Genomic DNA, 23,256 nt, shown 5'->3' with positions numbered 1-23,256 from the left:
AGCAGCTTCTCCCACCCAGAGGTCCCCGGCACAGATTCCCTGCTGAAGGAGTGGTGGGCCAGGATCTGGGGAAGTAGGGTGGGCCCGGGTCCCCCTACCAGGGCACAGCCCCACCCTGTGACTTGGCTCAGTGGGCCACTCAGCCCAGCCTTAAAGGGCCTGCAATTGGCTTTAATAGAGACTCTGGCCAGTGGGCCGCTCAGCCCTGCTTTAAAGGCCCACGAATGACTTTAATAGAGACTCCGGGTGGCAGGCTGCCCATCCCTGCCTTAAAGGGCCGGCGAGTAACTTTTGGTTATTGCCTCTGGCCATCCAGCCCCGAGAGTAGGGGCCAGTCTACTGATTGTTTACGGAGCATGTGAAGCAGGCTGCGGGCTCCTATAGCCCCACAACAGGGGCAAGTACTGTCTTTTGTTCTGTTTTTGTACAGTGCCTACTCTAATGGGCTCTTGATCCAGGAATGGGGCTCCTAAGCGCTTCTGCAACACATAATGATTTGGCGTTCACAGCAGATAATGGAGCAAATCCTTAGCTTTGTACATCAAAGTAACTCCATTGATTTAATGAAGTCATACTGATTTACAACAGCTGTGGAATTGAACCATTACCTAGAGTGTTTTGTGAGAAACTGATTACTCTTATTAATATTTGGGAAAATATTAGAATTATCATTTCTATAACACAGCTATTGTTTAGATTGTTTGAATTACTTGTTTTAGACTGCATCTGACTGTCAGACACCTACTTGGAATAAGCTTGGTTGACGTGAAAGGATCTTTATTATAGACTTTAATGTTAAGATTTTAAAAATGTCTTCCTAGACTAGAATTGAGTACAATTGACACTTAGTATAATACTTAAATTTTATGGGTTATATTTGTTGAATTTAATAGTGCTTTATAAGTACTGAATAGTGTAGATTCTGTTTGATATATTCCATTCTTGCTATTCTAATAACCATCTCTCTTCTTTTTCTGTAGTTTTATTTTGTTCTGAATTTTAATTTGGTAACACTTGTTAAAACAGATAAAGGACAAATTCTGTCTTTTAATGCAACCCTTTTGTACTGCACCGACGGTACATGGAGTCTGGAGAGACACCAGTCCTCCCCGAGATCTTGGGACTCCTTCAGAGAGTAAGGGTGCATTTAGACTGCAGCACTAGCTCAAAATAAGCTACACAATTTGCGCAGGTTATTTCAAGCTTATTTCGAGATAGTCTATTTTGAAATTTGGCACTGTCTACACAGTGCCAAATTTCAAACACACTGCTATTCTGACAAGTCCCTTAATATTTGTGGAACGAAATTTACCAGGACATGGGAACAGCATGCCGTTATTTCAATAGCTTTTTGTTGTAAAATGTGCTTTTTGCTGTAAAAACACCAAAAATGTAATTTTGGGAAAATAGACGTATCCCAAAATAGCACCTCTGTCTATACCTACCCTAAAAGTCCACAGCTCAGGCATGTCCAAAGTCCGGCCCGCGGGCCAATTGCGGCCCGTGTTCTGGTTTAATACGGCCCCCCAGGTAATTTGGCAATATCTATCTTTTATGGCCCCCCAACGAATCCATATGTATTGAGATGAATACATTGTAAAATCTCAGTTAAAGTCAGTTGGTCTAAATCAGTTATAAATATATTTGGACACAACATGTATATTTGGTGTTATGTTCCTGTTCATATTTTTTGAACTTAAAAGTTGACAGACAACCTTTATTACCAATAATATGTAATGTACTTTACAATGTTCCTGACATATATTTCAGCTTCCTGGATTTTTTTTTTCATCTGGCCTTCAGATATGAAAGGCAGAGTGATTTAACACCAGTTTAGATTGGTCATCCATGTGACGAAATGAAAAGTATGCCGTTTGCAATAAACTTTGCATAAAATAGTTAATTTGCATTTAATTTTAATGGTTCAAAGAATGTCAGGCAAAATGGTCAGCCCTCACGCATGTTCACTTCATCAAATCTGGCCCTCTTTGAAAAAAGTTTGGACACCCCTGCCATAGCTGATGCAAAACCATCACATTGAACTGTACCTGATCTCTCAGGCAAATAGTGTATGCTGGAAGATTAGCACATTGCTGATCTCTGTATATTCTTCACAGCCAAAATGGCCTATTTGAGGCCACAGCCAGGAAGCATACTTTAGAAAAGCCTTCTGCCCAGGGCAGCTCTGTGGATTACTAGAGCACGGCAGCAATCTGTTCTTTCCCACCACAAGAACAATTTGAGGTCTGAAAACAGGCCAATGGTGAGAGATTTATTTAATTTAACAAAGATAAGGTTAAGAAGTGATTTGGTCACAGTCAATAGCTTTTAGTTGGGGAGAACATTGAAATGGTTCTCACATTACAATAGGTAATTTCCCCTTCAGGTACTCTCACCTTTTCATCACTGTTGGATGTGATCCACAGCCACTCTGATTTAATTAGCACTGATGTCACACTCCCATCTCTATATCACTGCTTTCTTTTCTTTTCTTTTCTTTTCTTTTCTTTTCTTTTCTTTTCTTTCATCTAAGGAAGTGAGTTGTATCTTACGAAAGTGTGTGCACTAATACATTTGTTAGTCTTTAAAGTCCCACTCTCTTTATTTTTGCTGAAACAGACTAACATGGCTACTCCTCTGAAACCTAAGTATGGAGAGTTCTTTAATCTAGCAGATAAATCATTATCACTAAATCCAATGACTGAAAATTGAAGCTAGACAAATTTAGACTGGAAATAATGTGCAATTTTTAAATAGTAAGAGTAATTAACCATTGTAACAATTTACCTATGGTTATAGTTTATTCTTAGTCACCTAAATCTTTAGTACAGATTAGATGTCCTTTTAAAAAATATATTAACTAACTTAGCCAGAAGTTATTGGGCTTAATGTAGGGTGAAATTCTGTGGCCTGTGTTATGAAGGCGGTCAGGCTACATGATAATAATAGTCCCTTCTGGCCTTAAAAAAATCTCTCTAATGTATAAACCACAACTCCTTCAGCAAAGCTGCAAGTCAGAGATTTGTTTAAGGCCATTCTCACAGGTTTGAGTGAGGAATCCTTAGCCAGCTATTTAACTAGTTATTTAAGCCTCTGCTTTGCATCACTGGAGCAGCACAAAACAGACTGAATTAAAACCATGGTTTGACTCTCTATGTTTCACAAATTCATCCCCCTCATATTCCAGAGGATTCCTCCCCACCCTCCCACTGCCTCAAGAATCCTTTCCAGGCAAGTCAGAATAAAAAAGCCTCTCGTTCATTGCAGACTGAATGAGTATGTATTTGAAGGTTTGCCTTTCAGTTAATTAAGATACAACTCGTTTTGTTTTGTTTTGAAACAGATAATGAAAAAGTGTCCTTTTGAGGGCTGATCAAAAATCCAGTAATATGCGGGGGGAAGGGTTATAAGGAAGTGAGTGGCATGTCAGTTGAGTGGAGGAAAGTGGCAGTGGAGTAAACTTCATTAGAAATATCTCTGATTGATTGGCTAACTTACTTATCTTAGGGCATCTGACAGTCTATATAGTTGCAGATCTAATGTTGTTTTAAGATGAAAATTACATGGAGTGATCAGAGATCATGTGAACCAATCTCCCTCCTTAGATAACTTCTTTCCCTGATGCGTCTCCTCACCACCTATTTGATGCTAGTAACACATCTTCCACACTTGCTTAGGAGAGGAGGCTATTGAGCTCAGGTCCCATATGAGTTAGGGGCATGTTTTTTCTGCAGTCTTTGTAAACTCTAATCAGTTTAATCTGGCCTGTTGCTAGAACTTTGAAAGACTTCTCTATTGTAATAGAATATGTTAGAATCCCAAAACTCAGCCAAGGCTTGCTGAAATGATTACTAATCTTATGGCAAAGTGGGTCTAAATTTTCCACAAAACTCAAGCTGTTATAAGCATCTCTTACCTGACTTATGTATATGGTTGGAAGCCATCACACATCTAATATATTCTGTTCAATGTGAAACCAAAAGAACTTATTAGTTTTGGCTGAGTGTTCCTCTGAGTACCTGAGGGAAATTCTGGCTTCACTTAAATTAACTCCCATCAACTCATTGGGACCAAGATTTCACTCCTTGTGTTCATCTTAATCCTGGAGTCAAGGTAAGCAAACCCTGTAGAATTAAAAGCAAAGTTGTCACACAAGCTCTTGTACATTGTGTTCAGGTCTTCCCCAGGACTTCTGAGATAAAAGGGGGTTTCTTTATTTTACATGCAGCTTGAGAGATGGAGGTCTCTTGGCAGTTAGAAGCAGGCTATAAGAAACAGGTTGGGAGATAGATAAGGACAGAAGGCCAGTTAGAAGGAAGTCTCAGAATTCATGAGAGCTGGGGTGAGGAAGAGCAGCTTCTGTAGGGCTGCGTGGGAAGGCAAAACTAGAACAGGACTGGAAAGAGGGAAGAAGCTACGTAGAGGCCGGGAGAGACCTATGAATTTGCCACAAAGAAGAAACTTGCCCGTGAGAACTAAAACCATCTAATTTTTTTGTTGAACCTACAAAAATGACTCATCCCCAGTTTGTGTAACAGAGAACTTTGGTGATAAGCAAATCTCAAAAGGTTTGGGGTCTACGTAAGCAACTGAAAGTCTGGCTGCCTAATAAACCCTCATGTAGATTGCTTGCCTATAAAGCTTGGCTGGAAAACCTACAATATACCAGTATTTCTTGCTCAGTCACGAATACAAGAGAAACTTTTCTCATTGCACTCAGGGCCACATTATGACTTTCGTGGGCCTTAGGCACTTTTTCCTTCATGGGCCCCTTCCTCCATAAAAAAAAATTAAAAATTATTTTTGATATAACTTTAAATACTTCAACGGTTTTTTTTCCTGTTTTAGGCAAAATTTAATAGATTTTCGTGGGCCCTAAAAGTTACATTTTTTTCTGATGTGAGAGAAAAATTAAAACACTTTCTTCAACTCTAAAAGTTCATTTTTTTTCTTCTGATTTTAAAAGAAATTAAAACATTTTTGTGGGCCCCTAAAAGTATCATGGGCCCCAGGCACTGTGGCTACTGTGCCTAATGGATAAGTCGGCCCTGATTGCACTTCAGAATTCCCGTTTCCAGGTCTGAGCTATACTCATATCAGCTGTCTACATTTGAAAGGTTTTATAGCGTACTCCATAATCTCTGGGCAACTCAGTCCCCTGGAGGGGGAGGGGGAGAGGGAGAGTGTGCGTGTCTGAAAATGTGCAGGACTCTGAATATGTTCTGGAGAAGGCTAGTCTGTATGGACTACTCTTAAGCCACATGCCTTCTGCTCCCCCCCCCCCCCCCCCCCACACACACACATATATCAGGGGAAATCCAGAGACTATGGGCCAGATTAATTCACCAGAAAGAGAGCTGGGGATGGATAACTTTATAGCTCCTGCTGACAGAGTCTGGCAGTCTTACAGCTGTGGGCTTTACATCTGCCTATGGCATCTTTGTGGCTGTCTAGCTGGTGCAAAGGTCTATAGAGCAACAAGGGGTGAGATCCATTGTACCTCAGGAAGACATAATGTCTCCTTCATCTCCCTGGAATGAAAGGACATGATACTTATGGTATTCCCATTGAAATTTATGGTAGTAGGATGTAGTGTGTAATTCCCCTTTATGGCTGGCCATCAACAACTAGAGAACATTGTCCTGTATTCTCCTCATCCCCTTACCTTACCTGGGGTGATCGATACAGAACAATTTGCTACCAGAGTGCAGGGACTGCAATTCTGACTGGTAGCTGCACACTGAAATTAAGCTCCTTGTGTGCTCATAACCTTGCAGGGCATACCATTGCCTATAAAGAAGGGAGCAGGATGTATGTGAATCAGAGGTGAAAGTGAGCTGGTATGAGGGAAGTATGGCATCCTTGCAAGAAGAGGCCACACCAGTACCAACCCATACATGGCCGATGTTAAAGCACTGCCACAGCAGTGCTTAAAGGACCCCCTTTACATGTTTTAATGTCACTGCCCTTTTGCTCCCCCTGCCCTTGTCAGGGGCCCTGCTAGTGGGGTCTGGCAGCGCTGCTAGATCCTACCGGCAGGGCCAGTGACAGGCTCAGGGTGTGGAGCAAAGGTACAGCTGCCCTGGGACTTGTCAATTTAAAACACTAGGGGACTGGCTGGGGGAGTCTGGTCACCAGCCCTGTCCCCTCCATGAGACCCTACCCTCTTCCAGGGGCTCAGAGCTGCCCCACCCCTTTGCCGAGGACCCTGGCTATATATCTGTAAGTTCCAATACTTAATTCCCCCCCCCCCGGAATGTGAATCGATTGAAATGAGATAGGATCCTGTTGATATAGAGAGAATCTGAGAAGATGAGTGCAGGAACTGGAAACTTCACATTTCCCTGGTGTAACTGCGGTAAAAACTAGGTCCAATGTGTTAAAATGTCAAATATTAGAGATGGTCCATATGCCCAAGCCATTTTCTTCTTCTTGAGCATGTGTCAGGCCATGTGATTTCTTTGCCGATTTCCCTTGTTTTGGACCTTTTGGCCTTCAATTACTCCTGTGGCTTATCACGAACAGCAGAGCAGAACATGAGGCTAAAATTTAAAAAATGAATTATTGATAGTCCCAGTGTGATAAACTGAGAATTATATTTTTTACTGTTTCTTGAATAAATATGTCCACTAAGGCCTGAACTTTTACTTCAGGGCTGTGTCTACACTGACCTCCATTTCGGAAAAGGGATGCTAGTGTAGCACTTTGGAATAGGCAAATCCGCGAGGGATTTAAATATCCCCCGCGGTATTTGCATTAACATGGCTGCCGCTTTTTTCCGGCTTGGAGATTAGCTGGAGAAAAGCGCCAGTCTAGGCGTGATTCTCCGGAAAATAAAGCCTTTTCCGGAGGATCTCTTATCAAGTAGTAGTACTTTCAAGTAGGAATAAGAGATCCTCTGGAAAAGGCTTTATTTTCCGGAGAATCACGTCTAGACTGGCGCTTTTCTCCGGCTAATCTCCAAGCTGGAAAAAAGCGGCAGCCATGTTAATGCAAATACCGCAGGGGATATTTAAATCCCCCATGGATTTGCCTATTCCAAAGTGCTACATTAGCATTCCTTTTCCGGAAAGGGGTGCCAATTTAGACACAGCCCAGGTGTGCTGAGGAAGTTCAGGACTCAGCAAAGAGACAGAAGATATTTACTGTAATGCAAATCATAATGTGCAATTCCACACAGCCCTCCAAAATTAGTGCAAGGTTCTGCTATCGCAATAGAGAGAGATTGCTGGAGTGGGGAAAAAAGTGAAATCAGCTGAGCGGAAGATAAAATGATGAAGGGGAGCCGAGGACAACATGCAGACCCCACACATAGAATTGCTACTCTTAAAGGTGTGTGCAGAGTTTTTCATAGTGGAAAAGTGGGAGTATTTTATAGGCCTTTTTGTGCCTCGGTTTTCCCTGTGTGTTGCACTGTCACCCCGTGTTTGGAAAGGAACTGTTTGCTCGCAGGGCAGGCTGAGACATTCGTGTGGGTGCTACCTATCTGTCTGGACCTTAGTCTCCATATAAATGGAGCATCTGAGAAGACAATAGCAAATCCATTTTCCAGGACATTGACACCTAGCAGCTAAGGACTCAGAGGGGTATGGACCACCCTGCTTCTCTGCAGGGAAGCTCAACAGCAATCCCATAGCAGGACATCAAAGGACTGGAGGGGTGTGAGTGCAGGATAAGAGCTGGTGGCTGGAAGGAGTTGGGGCTCTCATCTGGAGTTTACCAAGGCGATCAGACAGAGACAGACAGAGCTTGAAGCAAGGGGTTCACTACAGCTTGGCTGGATTCTGAGCTAACCAGAACGGACTGTGCTTTAATCTCCATTTCTCAATGTACCCTGAAGATTTTCTGTGCTGTGTTTCAGTTGACTAATAAACCCCACTGATAGTGTTATGCGAGTGTCACTGCAAATGCTAGCTGAGAGACATTAATACCTACGAGTGTATACACCAGACAGAAACCTCTTGAGCTGGTATTGTGCCCACATTGCAGCCACCGTAAATTTCTATGTACCTGTAGTCTGCCTTAGTGCCTGTTGGTTTGCTGTTTTTCTCCATGCAAAGACTGAGCCAGATGCTTACCCCTGTATATGTTATGATAATGTTGTTTTGTAAATTGAATAATACATCAAGTGATTTGTTTGTATAACTGTTTAAAGTACTGTAGCTAGTCATCTCTGGCAATAAGATAACAAAAATTGTAGTTTAGTGCTTCTAAGTGCATATTTTTTATTCCACACTACCTAGTAGTGTGAGGTTTTTATCTCGAGTTCTTCTCTCCTCCATAATTACAGCTAGCATCTGTTGCCAGCACCAGACTATTTGGTGGAGTGTTTTTAGAGCACAGCAAATCCATTCAGTTTTTTCTGTAATTGTTAATATGCAGAGCATACCCTGGAGATTAATAATGGTCTGGAAGGAGCCAAGGACCTGAGGCATAAGCAGGAGAGTCAATAATCCTCCCAACATCCTCCATCAATGCTGTTTCTGCCCATATGATTTTTTTTGGATTAATTTATTCATTTAGTCCATTTATAAAGCCATCTAAGTGCCATGCAATAAAAATTCAAAAGAAAGAAAGAAAGAAAGAAAGAAAGAAAGAAAGAAAGAAAGAAAGAAAGAAAGAAAGAAAGAAAGAATCCTTGTACCGATTTTTTGTTTTGTTTTTTGGTACTATCAGGTAAACACCACCCACAGAGGAATGGAAAAAACAAAAACAAAAGAGAAGCCATATATGATAAAAATGACCTTTGTCATTAATGCAACTTGCAATATGCCCTAAAATCTACCTAAAATCTATGATACCATCTAAATGTTTTGTTAGTCTCTAAGGTGCTGCAAGACTATTTGTTGTTTGTTTTTCCAGTTACAGACTAATTTAGCTACCTCTCTGAAGCTTTTAAAATCTACTAGTAAGAGATACCAGCAGATCCTCTTTGAGAAGCAGTCTGACAACCAAAGGCTTTCAGCTAACGAAGATCTACCTCCCACAAAGTCCTGATTAAACCTGGAGAATCAGAGAAGACCTAAACCATCCTAAGTGAAGGGCAGGCACCAGATTCAAAATGCAGAGATAGGTTACATGCAGTGCCAAATGTGTGACTCAGCACTATGCAGTTACAGAGCTCAGTGGGGAGCAGAGAAGAGCTGTGACAGGATTCAGCAAGGAAGAGATTACATTTCTATGGTTTCATAAGACAGAACTATGTAGCACTTTAAAGACTAACAAGATGGTTTATTAGGTGATGAGCTTTTGTGGGCCAGACCCACTTCCTCTGATCAATATGTGGAAGAAAATTGGCACATTTATACAGTTATGCCGATTTTCTTCCACATGTTGATCAGAGGAAGTGGGTCTGGCCCACGAAAGCTCATCACCTAATAAACCATCTTGTTAGTCTTTAAAGTGATACATAGTTCTGTCTTTTGTTTCAGCTACACCAGACTAACACGGCCGCATCGCTATCACTATGGTTTCATAGGTTTCACAGTTGTAACTGGGGGTTGTTGTTGGCCCAAACATCTTTTGTTTCTCTTTCAAACTCATAGCCTTCCTGCAGTTACAGCACAGTAGCAATGCAACTAAGCTCAGAAGAACTGTGTCCTCTACAACCCCAGCTCACATCTCCTCCTTGGTCTTTCTACTACTATCAAGTTTGCTTTTTGCATTATACCTTAGCAGGAGAGGACTCTTCGACTTGGATTATTTTTAATAGAGTTTTTGCAGCACCTTGCATGGGTTACTGCAAAAGAAACTCAAAGTACTAACTAGGGCTGACCCTGCTCAGTTTGCAGAAATAAGGGCAAGAGCAAATAAAAAAATTGGCCTTTTTACAACTTAATCAGAAACAGAAGCCTCCTATCCCCAGAGAGAGAATACCTGCATTTTAGGATATCCTCTGAGTTCTCCTGCTGTGCAGTCCAATTCCTTATAATGCCAAATCATAGTAGATGCTCATGGGGGTTCTGCATCCTGCAGAGAAGAAATATGGGAAAAACTTGAAAAACAACAAATAGTCTAACAGCACCTTAAAGACTAACAAAACATGTAGATGGTTATGAACTTTCGTGGGTACAACCTATTTCTTCAGAAGAAATATTGTTAGTCACCAAAGCCATTCTGAGTATGTCCTTTTCCCCCTGAGAGTCTCTCCTTGGACAATATGCATTTCTTCTTGAACATCTCTACCTCTTTAACCTCCTCCAGAAAGTCCCTTTGCTAATGTTTATTATATGAAGAGAGAAATCTCTTCTTTCACTCCATTCTGTACTAGGCTTGTCCCTCAGCCTTGAGCACTAAGGGTATGTCTATACTACAGCATTATTTTGAAATAAGCTATTTCAAAATAGTTAATTCAAAATAGCTTATTTTGAAATAATGCCTCTACACACAAAATGCATTTTGAAATAGCGTTTTGCTATTTCGAAATAGTGCATCCACGCTGAGTGGATGCTGAATCACATTTAAGGCCAGCCGGTACCAGGTCTGACAGGGCATCAGGTCAGGAGTGTCTTTGTGTGGCTGCTGCCTGAGGCTATCTGAGCCTTGTGCTTAAAGGGACACCCCACCCTCCACCCTGGGCAGCCTGTTCTCAGGTTTTCCTGCTTGCTTGCCTACCTTAATGAGAGACAGCAAAGCATTTTGTCTCTGTGTGTTCTGCTTGCCCTCACTCAGGACACCACAGCACTCTGTAACATGGAGCCGAGCTGCCCCGGGCACTCTGGTGCTTCTCGTGGACACATTGCTGTGAGTCTGGCTGCAGGCTGCCACCTGGGAGGTCCATCAGGGGGCTGTCAGTATCCAGGAGGCCCTGCGGGAGAGCTTCCACCCTGAGGTGCACTATGAGCCACCCTGGTCTGAGCCAGTGGGGGCTTGTGACTCATTCCTCCCTCACGTCCTTCCACTTACCCCCCTTCCTGATGTACACTAAAATACATATTTTTTTCATAAACACAAACTGTCTTTATTTAACAAAACTGGGGGGAGGGGGAAACTCTGAGACTGGGGAAAGGAGGCAGGAGAGGGGAGAAGAGAGGGTGGGAGAGGGGACGGGGAAACTTGGGAGGAGGGATCTGGAAGTGAGAAGCAAGGGGGGGAAGGGGAAGCTCAGGGGTGGGGGTCTCACCAGACCAACTTGATTTTCATGTGAACTTGCTCCTGGGTTCGCACGTGGCCTTTGGTGGCCTTTGGTGGCCAAGCTGGCAGCTATCCTGCCATAGATAGCCACGTTCCTCTGTCTAGCGCAGAGATCATGGACGTTGGGGGCATCCCCCCCCAAACCTGAATAAAGTCCATGAACTCTACCCCGGACCAGGAAGGTGCCTGCCTTCTCTAGGCCCTGGCAGGCTCCTGGGAGCTGGTAGACTGCTCCTGGAGAGTGGTGGAGGGCTGGCTGCCAGTGGCTTGCTGGCTTATGTTTTGGGGCCACTGGGTCAGGGCAGTGACTGCTGGCTCTGGGCTGGTAGGCTTGGAGCTGGCACAGGCACTGTGGCCAGAGTCTCCCCCTTTAAGGGCTCCGGGGAGGGAAAGGAGTGACCATGGTTGAGGCTGGAGTGGCTACCAGGGCATCCTGGGAAGGCTAGAGGCCCCCTATTTCAAAATAAGTCTCTACACAGCACTTATTTCAAAATAGCTATTTAGAGTTTGGCATTATTCCTCGTAGAATGAGGTTTACCAAATTCGAAATAAGCGCTCCGCTATTTCGAATTTATTTTGAAATAGCAGTTTGGCTGTGTAGACACTAGGGCTACGTCTAGACTGCAAGCCTCTTTCGAAAGATACTTTCGAAAAAGAGCATCTAGAGTGCAAGCAGTACTTTCGAAAAAGCTACTTTTTTCGAAAAAATCCTGCAGTCTAGAGACAGCCTAGGAAAGTTATTTTGAAATAAGGCCTGTTATTTCGAAATAACTTTGCTGAGTAGACATACCCTGATGAACTTAATACTATTTTTGATAAAGCATCTTGCACTGACATTCTCTATACCATTTAAGAGTCAGTATACTTCAGTTAGAATCCCCCTTCATTGCCTGGCTTTCAAACACAAATAGGTTAACATTCTTAACCTTTCTCCTTGTAACTCATCATCCCATTTATTTGGAATCAATCTTCTTTCTCTCTCTAGATTTACCCTGAGCACTTCAACCATCAGAGCTGAAAGAATTAAGGTAAGCACAATCTGGCCTTATACATGATCTCCCATGGAAATATTTTCAAAACTTGATATGAAGATTTAGCAATCTGGCTGCAGTTGTCATTACTGCATGTCATTGTTTTGTCCAAATCCTTAAGATCACATCCAGAATGTACTCCTTATGTGCTTTCTTACACATAGATTTTCTGGGTTCTGTTGTCACCTCCTCCCAACCCAAACAGTCTTTAGTCACCATATCTGGACCTTTCTGAGGGTACATCTAGACTACATAGCTTTCCGGTATCCTGGAAAAGCTCTGCCACGTCCAAGGAACGTGTCTGCTTTTCCGAGAAAATGTTGGAAAAGTGGACATGTTTTGTCAGCATACCTGTAAACCTTGTTTCACAAGGAAGAAGGGACCTTCCAAAAGAGGGGGTTTTTCCCTACATTTGGCCCCGTGTATAGACGGGCCAAATGTCTGAAAAGCGGAAAAGATATGCAAATTTGTTTGTAGTGTAGACATAGCCTGAGATTACAAAAGGTTTTAACCAATGTGTAGCACTCTTGCATTTGAGCCAAGTTATTTGAGCTAATACCCAAAACTGAACTGTAGTATGTAACAGTCACCATCTGCCAAATTTTGTACTTATGTAGGACTTTTATGATAGATACAGAGATATTGAGGTTTTTGGCTATCAATCCATTATGATTTCTTGTAGCTTTTCAAACATACGTTCAGTTTTCTGGTAACAATTCTGTGTAGTATAGCCCAACAAGCATTTCCTGCACACTGTTAAGAAGTAGTGTAATAAAATTATTACTAGCAGACATCAAAACACAGTTGCCAAGATTCTGTCTTATGATACAACTTTTTTACACTTCTGTGGTGGTGTAAAGGGTTTTTTTCTTCCAGCCAGCAGAGAGCTGTTATAACAGCTCTGCATTAGCCCCCTTTCCTGACCCCAGCAGAAGGGTGGAAGGAATAAATGGACACCATGCACTGCACTTGAGATATTTTGTGGCATCATAACAACCCCTAGAAGGCCATTATCAGCCAGCACATAGAAGGCATCTTAGAGCAACTTTTAAATAACACAGGGAATGTCTTAAAAAACAAACTTCCCTGTTAACCAAGTTAACCAAGTTTGCTATTTAGTACACTTGAATGTCTTTAATCTGGCAACCCTGGGAAACAGGGTGTGCTAGATTAATGATTTTTCTGAGCCAGGGAGTGTGCTGCAGGGCCCAGGCATGGGGGAGAGATGAGGGGGGACTTACCTGTTGCCCTGCTCCTGTGGGCACATGTCCTCGGCACTGCCCCCTGCTGCTATGGCAGCAGCAGAAAAAAACCTCAGGGGAAGCAGCTCTGTATGCTGCCATTTCCCCCAGCTGTAGGGGAGGGAAGCAGTAGCGTGCAGAGCCGCTTCCTCCTCCATGTCACAAGTTTTCCTGGATTTGGGACACCCAGAATGTGGAGGTGCAAGTTTCTTTCTAAACTCTTCATTCTTACTGCCCTGTTCCCCCATAGCATGGCAGTTCAGAGTGCTGCCTAGATGATAACTACAGTCCCGAGTAAATCAGTACATAACCACATAGTGAAAACTGTGCAAAGCTTAATAAAACATGACAAACAAGATGCTGAAATGTTCATGTTGTTGAGAGCTTGGGAGAAGTAGCAAGGATGTGAGGTTGTGTAGAGGTGCAACAAAGAGGGAACATTATATTTGAATGAAGATGTAAGTAGGTAATAAAATACATCCCTATTTCTGAACATCTCCAAAATAAGGAGAACAGAGGATAGTCCAGACCAAAATAGAGAAGGTACCTATTTCCCAAGAAAGAATATGCTCCCTCTGAAAAGAAGTGTTCCTTTGGGTAATGGACAGAAAAGGAGGCAAAGCCTCCCACCTCCAGCTGTCACAAGCAGGGAAAGCCCCACATTTTAATAAGTCTATGAATTCACAATTGAGAGGATCTGATGCAGAAAATTCTGAGAAAATAAAGGATCTTCAGAAAAATCCACGTTTTTATTTATAGGGACTGACTGAGGAGATTGAGTTGGGAGGCTGAAGAGATTGAAGGGAAGCCCTGGGGATTTAGGAGGTCAGTCAGTCATTCAGGAGAAATCAAACAACATAATAAAATTTTAGCACCTTCTAGTACTTTCCCATCCCCAAACAAACAAGTTTCTTCATAGCAGCATTTCTTCAATTCTGCCAAGGTATTATGTAATTGCATTTTTACACACAAAGCTTCCTTTCCTTTCGTATCAGTGGTGGTGCAAAATATAGACATCCCTGCTCCAGTTTGTATATGTTACTTTACATAACCTCATAAGAATTTCATTTGCAATACAACCATCTTCCCAGAATGTGTGGTGGCTTCACAGATCCTTGGGTGGGAAAAGCCACAGGATCACCCAGAAGCAGTGCTTCAAGCAAAGGATGAAAAAATGCTCAGACTATTGGGGGGATGAAAAAACACATATAAAAGGAAATAATGCACAAAGAAAGATGGCTTGGAGCACAGAGAATGGAAGGGAAGAGGTTTAGAGAGTTGTATAAAATATTTATGTTAACTTTTAATATATTAAGGTCCCATATCACAGAACAGTAGCCTGCAGAAACACAATAATTCCCCCTGATAGCCTAGTATGGGTTGACAAAACTATGGCCCTTATTTGCCTTTCACTTACTCAGATTTACATTAGTGCAGCTCCAAAGAAATCAGTGTGCTACATTACCCTGACAGGCGAATAAGATCCAAAGTTTCCAAATACTACTCCTGGAGGAATTCTAAGCTTAAAAAAAAAAGTTATGAACATAGTATTTTAAAATTCTGCATATTTTGACAAAATAACACAATATAATCACACTAATTTCAATTACTGTTGGTAATTTATTTCAAAATATACTGGCATCAAATATGTCTGTAACAATATAGACAATGAAAAAGATTCTCCCAGAAGTAGAGTTAAAAAAAACCCTATGACAATCCAGTTCCTGTTTCTCTGTTGTGCTTTTGTTGGACACCTCAGTTTGGGGGGAGGGGTCACACATGCCAACAGGGTATATTTGGGGGAAACCTCTGCCCTTCCAGTCTCAAATACCTAGCCCACTCCCAAAACCCAGCCCTGAGGTGCCCCCCCCCCCCTCCAGCCAAGATACTTGCACTCTTATTGCACATCTGATTGTCTCTATATAAAACCATGGTACGCCCACATCTTGAATACTGCATACAGATGTGGTCGCCTCACCTAAAAAAGATATACTGGCATTGGAAAAGGTTCAGAAAAGGGCAACAAAAATGATGAGTGGTTTGGAATGGGTCTCATTTGAAGAGAGATAAAACAACTTGGACTATTCAGCTTAGAAAAGAGGAGATGAAGGGTGAGTCTACACTCCAGGGCTTACCTCTAAATAAGCTACGCAAATTGAGTGTATATTGAAATTGGGAGCGTCTACACAGCACTTATTGCAAACTAGAGCACCCTTCCTCTGACTTCCCTTATTCCTCATACAATGAGGGTTACAGGAGTTGGAGTAAGAAGTCCTCTAGCTTGACAGTATTTTGACATTATTTTGAAATAACTGCCTGCTGTGTAAATGCGGACTAAGTTATTTCACAATAACTCCAGTTATTTTGAAATAATGTTGCTGTGTAGACATACCCTATGGGGGGAATATGATAGAGATCTATAAAATCAAGACTGGTATGGAAAAAGTGAATAAGGAAAAGTTATTTACTTATTCCCACAATATAAGAACTAGGGGTCACCAAATGAAATTAATAGACAGCAGGTTTAAAAAAACAAAAGGAAGTTTTTCTTCACTCAGCGCACATTTAACCTGTGGAACTCTTTGCCAGGGGATGTAGTGAAGATTAGGACTTTGACAGGATTCATAAAAGAGCTAGATAGATTCATGGGGGTTAGGTCCATCAATGGCTATAGTCAGGATGGGTAGGAATGGTGTCTCTAGCCTCTGTTTGTCTGGAGATGGATGACAAGAGAGGGATCATGTGAGGATTACCAGTTGTGTTCCTTCCTTCTCTGGGGCATCTGGTGTTGACCACTGTTGGCAGAAACGATACTGGTCTAGATGGACCTTTGGTCTGACCCAGTATGGCCATTCTTATTTTCTTGTGTTCACTCTCTACTCACAGAAGTAGCTATGGAGCACCTCCCAACCTAGACACCTGCACCCCTTACTCCCACACAAGCTTAGGAATCCAGACAGGGAAAGCTTGATGCTGGGTCCTGGGTTTGTACAGCAATTCGTGTATGTTGCCTTATTCCTAGAGGTCATGCTGGGAACTTCAGCAAACTGGAATCCTTCACCTCCCTCTCCTGTTCTCTCCCCCCATCAATGTCCTCTATTTGCAGGTTGGAGAGTCAGGCTGTACTGGCTCCAATGGCCCCCAGTGGCAGTCAGCAGTTCTGTAGCACCAATTCTTTGGGGGGAAATGAAATTCTGTGCTGAGCTTTAATTCTGCATTGTGCAGTGGCACAGAATCTCTTGGGAATAAAATTGAGAGCCGATGCTGAAACAGGGCACCAAGGAACTAAATAAACAGATTTTATTACTTCTTTCTGCGGGGAAGTGATTGTATAGTTGTAAATATAATTTGCCCTCCTGTATTACTTTTCATCAATAATCTCAAAGCGGTCTACAAAGATTAATTACTTCAAGCATTGTAATCTTAGTCACTCAAGTAAGGCAGGCCCGTCAACTGGAGGGAGGAGGGGCAAAGAAGGCAGTTGCTGCTGGAGCACCAGGTGGAGTGCTCCAGGTGACTCTGAGGGCTGCCCTGAGAGATTGGGGGGAGCAGTGCAGCATGCTCCAGATGGTGCTGAAGGATGTCTTCCCCAACCCTGCTCCTTTTGCCTGAGGCTCCGTGCCTTTTGGGAGCACAGTGCAACCCCACACACAGCTTGCCAAGGGGCCTGGCAAGTCTGTTGGCCCCTGAAAGGAAGAGTTGAATGACTTGTTCAAGGTTGTACAATTAGTCAGCTGAAAGCAGGAAATAGAAGCTAGCAGTTCTGACTTTCTTCTTTATCTCCAGTAAACCAATAACCAGAAGGATTAAGGGCATCTTATTATCCAATTATCTTATTACAAAAATTCCTTGTAAATCCTTTTGCATTCCCACTGTACTACTAATATACAGATTATATTGCAATATCATGTGCCCAATGGTAGGATGATGACCGTAGAAGGCAATTATTACTTCTTTACTGAGAATCTATAGAAATTACCCCAATATGTTATATTCATCTTGCCTATTACGCACTCAGAAAAATTGCTCATTCTTGCCTATTGCTCACTCCTTTGAAAATCCTGCTGCATGTTATTTTCCATAATAACAACACCTTGCATTTTAGGATTTCAAAGACATTCAGAGATCATGATGGTGGGTATGGTACTACAGCCTAGATAGAGTCAGATGCATTAATTAAGCCTTACACCACTCCTTGCAGCAGGAGTCTCAAACTCCCTGCCTGTGGCAGATCCCCAGCTGGAGCAATTGCACAATCCAGTCTAGGAGTCCCAGCAGGTAAGAGGAAGCTGTACTTTGCAGATAGCAAGCCCCATCCTTTCCCTTCCATGTCACCCTATCCTCTGAAGACATGACTTCTGAGATCAATGGAGGGGGCCTGGTGCATGTCACCCTCCCACACAATCCCAATGGCTCCTTCTGCAGAGCACAGCAGAGCACATGCACCCATTAAGGGCACTCAGCTTCCCCACAACTCCTACCACCAGAAGGTGTGGAGATGGCCCAACCGCTGCTGCCACACAATACTAGGCCCTCCCAGTAATACACAAAGCCCACTGGGATTCCCAAGCCGGATTGCACAATTGCTCCAGCTGGGGATAGCTGCAAGACTGAGACCCCTGCCTGAGAGTGAGGTAAATATGATCAACCCTATTTTAGAAACAGGGAAACTGAAGCAGAGGGGAAGAGATTTTCCTTATTCTTGGCACAAAAGGTATGTGGCAGCAAAGGAGAGAAACCAAATCGCCTGTCGTTTGGTCCTTCATTACTCACAAGAACTACTTTAAATGGTCTTTATTGTGAATGCCTTTATTATTGTAGGATACAGCTCATCAAAAATACTGTCAATTTTATATAAAAAATGGGATTTCACAGAAAATTTAACTTTCATGGAAAGATCATGTTTTGTTTTTTACTTTTATTGTTAAAGAAAAATTCAAAATGAAAACTTTCGGGCTAGACTGGACATTGAACATGATCTTCCTCCTTCTCCTTTCCTCTCTCAGATGTGGTCTTTCCAAGTCCAATCTGAGGTACATTGGCAAGCGCACAGATGGTCAAGCTATAAATTCATTCTGTGCTTGTTCAACAAGAGGGCTACAGTATCCAGGGTTGGCAGTCTCACACCTAACTCACTTTCAAATATTAGCTTAAAAATAAAAATTATTCCCACACACGAAATTCAGAATTTCCCAGTGCTTAAACTCCAATCCAACCTACATTTCATCTCAGCCCTGCATACAGAGGTAGTCAGGTTAATGTCCTTTGCCTCAAGAGAGATATGGATGGGCTTGGATCTAGTTAAAAGACTTCAGAAATAAATCAGACAAAAAAATCATTCTGGAACTGATCTCTCTTAATTGACAAATTATCCTTCCATTACTGCAGTGTAGGGAATCTATTTTCTGTAATTCTGGAACTTTAAATGAAGGCTCCAGGAATCACCTTGCTCAGAAGAGAGGATCAATAATTGAGCATTGGACAAAGATGGTAATAAAATGGAACAATTTATACTATATGCAGCTCACTGGAATACCCAGAACTGTAAATGACAGCTGCCTGTCAATAGCTGTCTGTGCAACGGGAGGTGGGAAGGAACAGGGAGTCCCTTCCCATCAGCACTTTGAGACAGAAGACAGCTATAATACTTGATAACACTATTTGGGCAAGATTTTCAGCTGGTGTAAACTGATATAGCTTCACTGAAGAACACAGCTGTGGCAATTTCTTCCAACTGAGTTTCTGATCCATTACCACTACTGGAGAGGGTGCATAGCCCAGAGGGAGCAGATGTGTTGAAGCAGTTCCAGCCACCTGTAGACCAGCTCATACTATGAGGTTAGTGCAAGGACATGTTCACTGCATGGTTTTTTTTAACATAGGAAAAGCAAGTCTATGTCATGTATTCCTCAGTCAGAATTGGGCCTGATTTTCCACAGCCTTGCACTTGGCATAGCCAGTTACACCTGTGCAAAGTGAATGTAGAGTGGGGGTGGGATGAGACACAAGCTTTGTGATTTGGTAGCATTTTCCCCTTCCTGATTACAAATGACTTCACAAGATGCAAGTCAGAGTACAGGTACTCTATCCCTTTGGTAGTGTGGGCTATACTAGGGACATCTAGAGCTGCAAACATGAATCTCCATAGCTTGATTCAAAGAGCCAGACTCTGTATCTGGGGCAGTTACAGATTCATATGTTCTGTAGACCAGGCACAGAGGGGAGCAAACATCTAACCCACTAACTAGTAAGTCACATGGGCATAAAGCCACCTGCCAATACAGTAGCTGTAATTCTTTACTGACCCCAATGTCACACTGCCTCTGAGATTCATCATTTGGTCATCAGAGTCCAAAACAAAGCAGTTTTTTTAATATAAATTGGTAAAAGGAAGAAATCAGGCTGACTTTATTTTCAAATGGGAACATGTTTTTCATGCAACCAGAGTCAGGAAGTGTTTGATCCTGAAATTCATTGCATTGTTATTTGATATATATTGAATGACTGACATTTATATAACACCATTTATCCAGTTATCCCAAGGTGAAGGGCATACCAATTAACAATCTGGCCTGGGATTCATCTTGTATAAAAGTGCAAGGAGAAGGAGAAATCAATCAGAACTGTTTCTAGGTGTTAACACACATCTCTTGGACAGCATCTTCCCATCTCCTGCTTGCAGAGTACAGCCAATACAATAAAGGACAGAGACTGTAAATAATAAGGCACTGAGGATTTGTGGGAAGAACTGAGTTCAGCTCAACCAGTCAGACACCTTCTCTTTCTGCTGTCCTTGGTCCACAGTCTCTTGCCTACCTATGGTAACATGGATGGCTCTATTACCATTCCACATGGGGCCCTGTGTAAGGAAACTATTGGCCCTTTACTAAAACTTGGGTAGAGGGGACGGAGGCTGGTTCGCTGGCTCCCAGTACCACAAGGAAGGGAAATCAGGACCCTGAGATTGAGGCTATGTCTACACTGCATTCTTTTTCCAGAAAAAGATGCAAATTGTGGTTCACAATTTGCATACCTTTTTCTGGGGTTTTTTTTTTCAGAAAAGGCTTTTCCCACATTTTGCCCATCTACATGGGGCCAAATGTGGGGACAACCTCCTGTTTCAGAAGATCCCTTAGGAAAGAATGTGCTCACTTTTTCCGAAACTGTTCCAAAAAAGCGGACGCGTTCCCTGGACACGGCAAAGTTTTTCCAGGGATACCTACTGGATACCTACTATATCCCGGAAAAACTCTGTAGTGTAGACACAGCCTGACAGTCACCAGGGGTAACTGGGAGAGGTCTATGCTGGTTGACAGAGCAGACAGGCTAATGAGGCTGTCAGGAGGCAGGTTCCCAGCCTCCCTATGAGCTGTGCTGTGGGACCAGAGTGGGGCTGAGCTGGGGAGCAGAGCTGTGCTAACCCAAACCAGAGAAGCCAATCTGTGCTTGGAGAAGACTTGCAGCAGTGGAGCTGGAGTAGTCCAGACCCAGGTGCAGTGAGCAGCTGGGAAGAGTGAGGGGGACTCTAAGCAGAGAGATGCCACCAGTCAAGAGGGCTTGCAGACCAGACTTAGAAGGGGATCATAACCCAATGGGAGGACTGACTCTAGGAAGAAGGGTCCTGACACGTAAAGTCTGAGGGCAAGTGGCCACTGCCAAAGCAAGTGTCTAATGCATAATGTCCCTACAGCACAGCCAGGGTTTGGGGAGGAGGCTTAGGTCATGTGAGTGACAGACTGTGAACTGCTCTTACATTCCTGAGACAGTTGTTTGTGAGGTCCCAGTGCCACAGAGAGGGGTTACGTGTTTTCTTTTAACCTTTCCCATTTTTTTCTTTTTTAGAAATTAGTTGCTATTTCATGAATTGTAATTGCTCAAACTCTATTCAGTGATCAGTAGCTTAGGGAAGCATCCAAAGTGGAGAAAGAGCAGTGTCAGCATGGGGACCCCTTAGTCCCTGCTCTGAGTGACCACAACAAAGTTGGGGGATGAGCTCCCTGGGAATCCTGTGTCCAGCCTTGTTGGGGTAACAAAGACTGTACCACACTGGAGAGTGGAAGAGGAATCTTTGAGGTCAGGTAGGCCTCTAGGTAAAGGGAGTGTGACTCAGTTCCTTTTGCTTGTTAATTCCACTGGGGTAGTATATAAGCCAGGAAAGTTCCCCACAGTAGCTGAACCAATCCCCCCCTTTCACTTGCCTTGCAATAAGGGTGGCAGAAAAGTTAATGCTGCTCCAAGCAGTGTTAACTACGCCTTTCTTTATGTGAAAGTTACTAGGAAGAAAAGCATGCTGCTCAGAGAGAGAGATCCTTGCTCATTTTTCCCTATAGAATAGCGAGGCCACCTTTCCCTGCACAGTATTTTTCCTGTACAGATTTTGCAATGTGGCTGTTGGCAGTTATGCAGATGAGACACATTCTATGCCTTTCATCTCTTTCATGTCCGAGACACTTCCATGATTTGGTCCTCTCTGCAGTGAAGGTGAGTAAGGACCTAAGTACAGAGAGGGAATGCTTTAGTATTCCACAGCAACACTCATACAAGATAGTTTAGGACAGGAAAAGAAAGGATTCCTTTATTCTACTGTCAGCAGGGATATTTGCAGAGGATGAATGTTGGAATGCAGTCAGAAGACCAGGACAGACATACCAATTTTTACAGGAATGAGCACTGGATTGCTTGTGACCACGAGTGATTGGAACCAGAGGTGATCAGAAATTTTCCTCCAAAAAATTTCTGTTGGAAAATGCTGATTCATTTATATCAGTGTTCTATGGGGATGTTCCTGGGCAACCAAATACACGCCCTGCGCTGGGACTCCCAGCCCTGCTGAGCAGCTACATACCAGGTCTTCCAACCCGGCTGGGCAGCTCTGCCGTCAGCTCCCTGAGGGTAGCCCACTGGCCCTGCCGGCTCTGCAGGGATCCTTACTGCTGGCCCTCTGGATGTTGCCAGACCAGAGAATCCTGGTTAAGAGAGTTTCAACCTCTATTATGCAGTACAGACTGCCAACAGCCTAGGACCCAAGGGAGCATATTTCTTTTCAGAAATACCAAAATGTCCCCACTGCAGGATGCATCATGAATCAGATTCCCAAAATCATGACATTTTAACAAAAATGAAAACTGGATTTTTTGTTTACCTACCTTTTTTTTTGCACACTGTTAAGGTTCACGTTGTTAAGCTTTAATGTGTTTAATGAAAGCTGAGATTTCCATACACATGACTCTAGACTAATACAATGCTGCAAACTCTAACAATATCAATTTCTACAGGGTCTGGGGGTTCCTCAAATATCTCCCTTATAAACACTGTGTGAACCAACCCCTGTTATAATTGTTTTTGTATTAGTTTTATTTTTTCAAATTACACAAACTTATTTAAATGTTAAACATGTTAGCAAAATAAAATTCCATTGATACATCTAAAATTCTGATTGGTCCTAGTCCTGAAATCCCACTCCTGAGATCAAGTTTTAACTTTTCTTAATCTGATTTCGTCACCTATATACAGCCTAAACAAACCCTTGTATTAAGAAAGGTTGAAGCACATCCATTTTAAAAGTGGGTACCCGGCACAGTTCTAATGGATTTGACATGGTTATTATTTTGGTATTCTAGTATACACAGGAAGTCAATGCGATAATTTGTATTAATCAAATAAGGTGACATATCTTTTTAAACTAATATCCTTAAAGGAAAAATAATGCTAGATGAGAAGAGTCTGGTTTGTCTAAGTGGCTTCCCTTTGTAAAGTAAGTTAAAGATGGGGATGCAAAGCTGATAAAAGGAGGATCTCATTGATCATTAAAATGTTTTAAACGTTTTCCCTACTATAAAGATTAGAGGCCT

General features: G+C 42.6%; 1 long non-coding RNA gene across 1 annotated transcript in view; it reads right to left on the bottom strand.

Annotated features, from left to right (window-relative positions):
- The window catches only part of LOC142829154 (uncharacterized), a 215,537-nt gene that overhangs the window by 85,988 nt on the left and 106,293 nt on the right, over positions 1-23,256 (bottom strand). The window contains exon 2 of the long non-coding RNA XR_012903499.1: positions 9,877-9,969. This is a non-coding gene — a long non-coding RNA (uncharacterized LOC142829154). The remainder of the gene's footprint in view (positions 1-9,876; positions 9,970-23,256) is intronic.

This window comes from Pelodiscus sinensis, chromosome 4, assembly GCF_049634645.1.
Source record: "Pelodiscus sinensis isolate JC-2024 chromosome 4, ASM4963464v1, whole genome shotgun sequence".
NCBI classification, from domain to species: Eukaryota; Metazoa; Chordata; order Testudines; family Trionychidae; genus Pelodiscus; species Pelodiscus sinensis.
The sequence above is the reverse complement of the archived record's forward strand: the minus strand, read 5'-3'. Positions and strand labels throughout refer to the sequence as shown.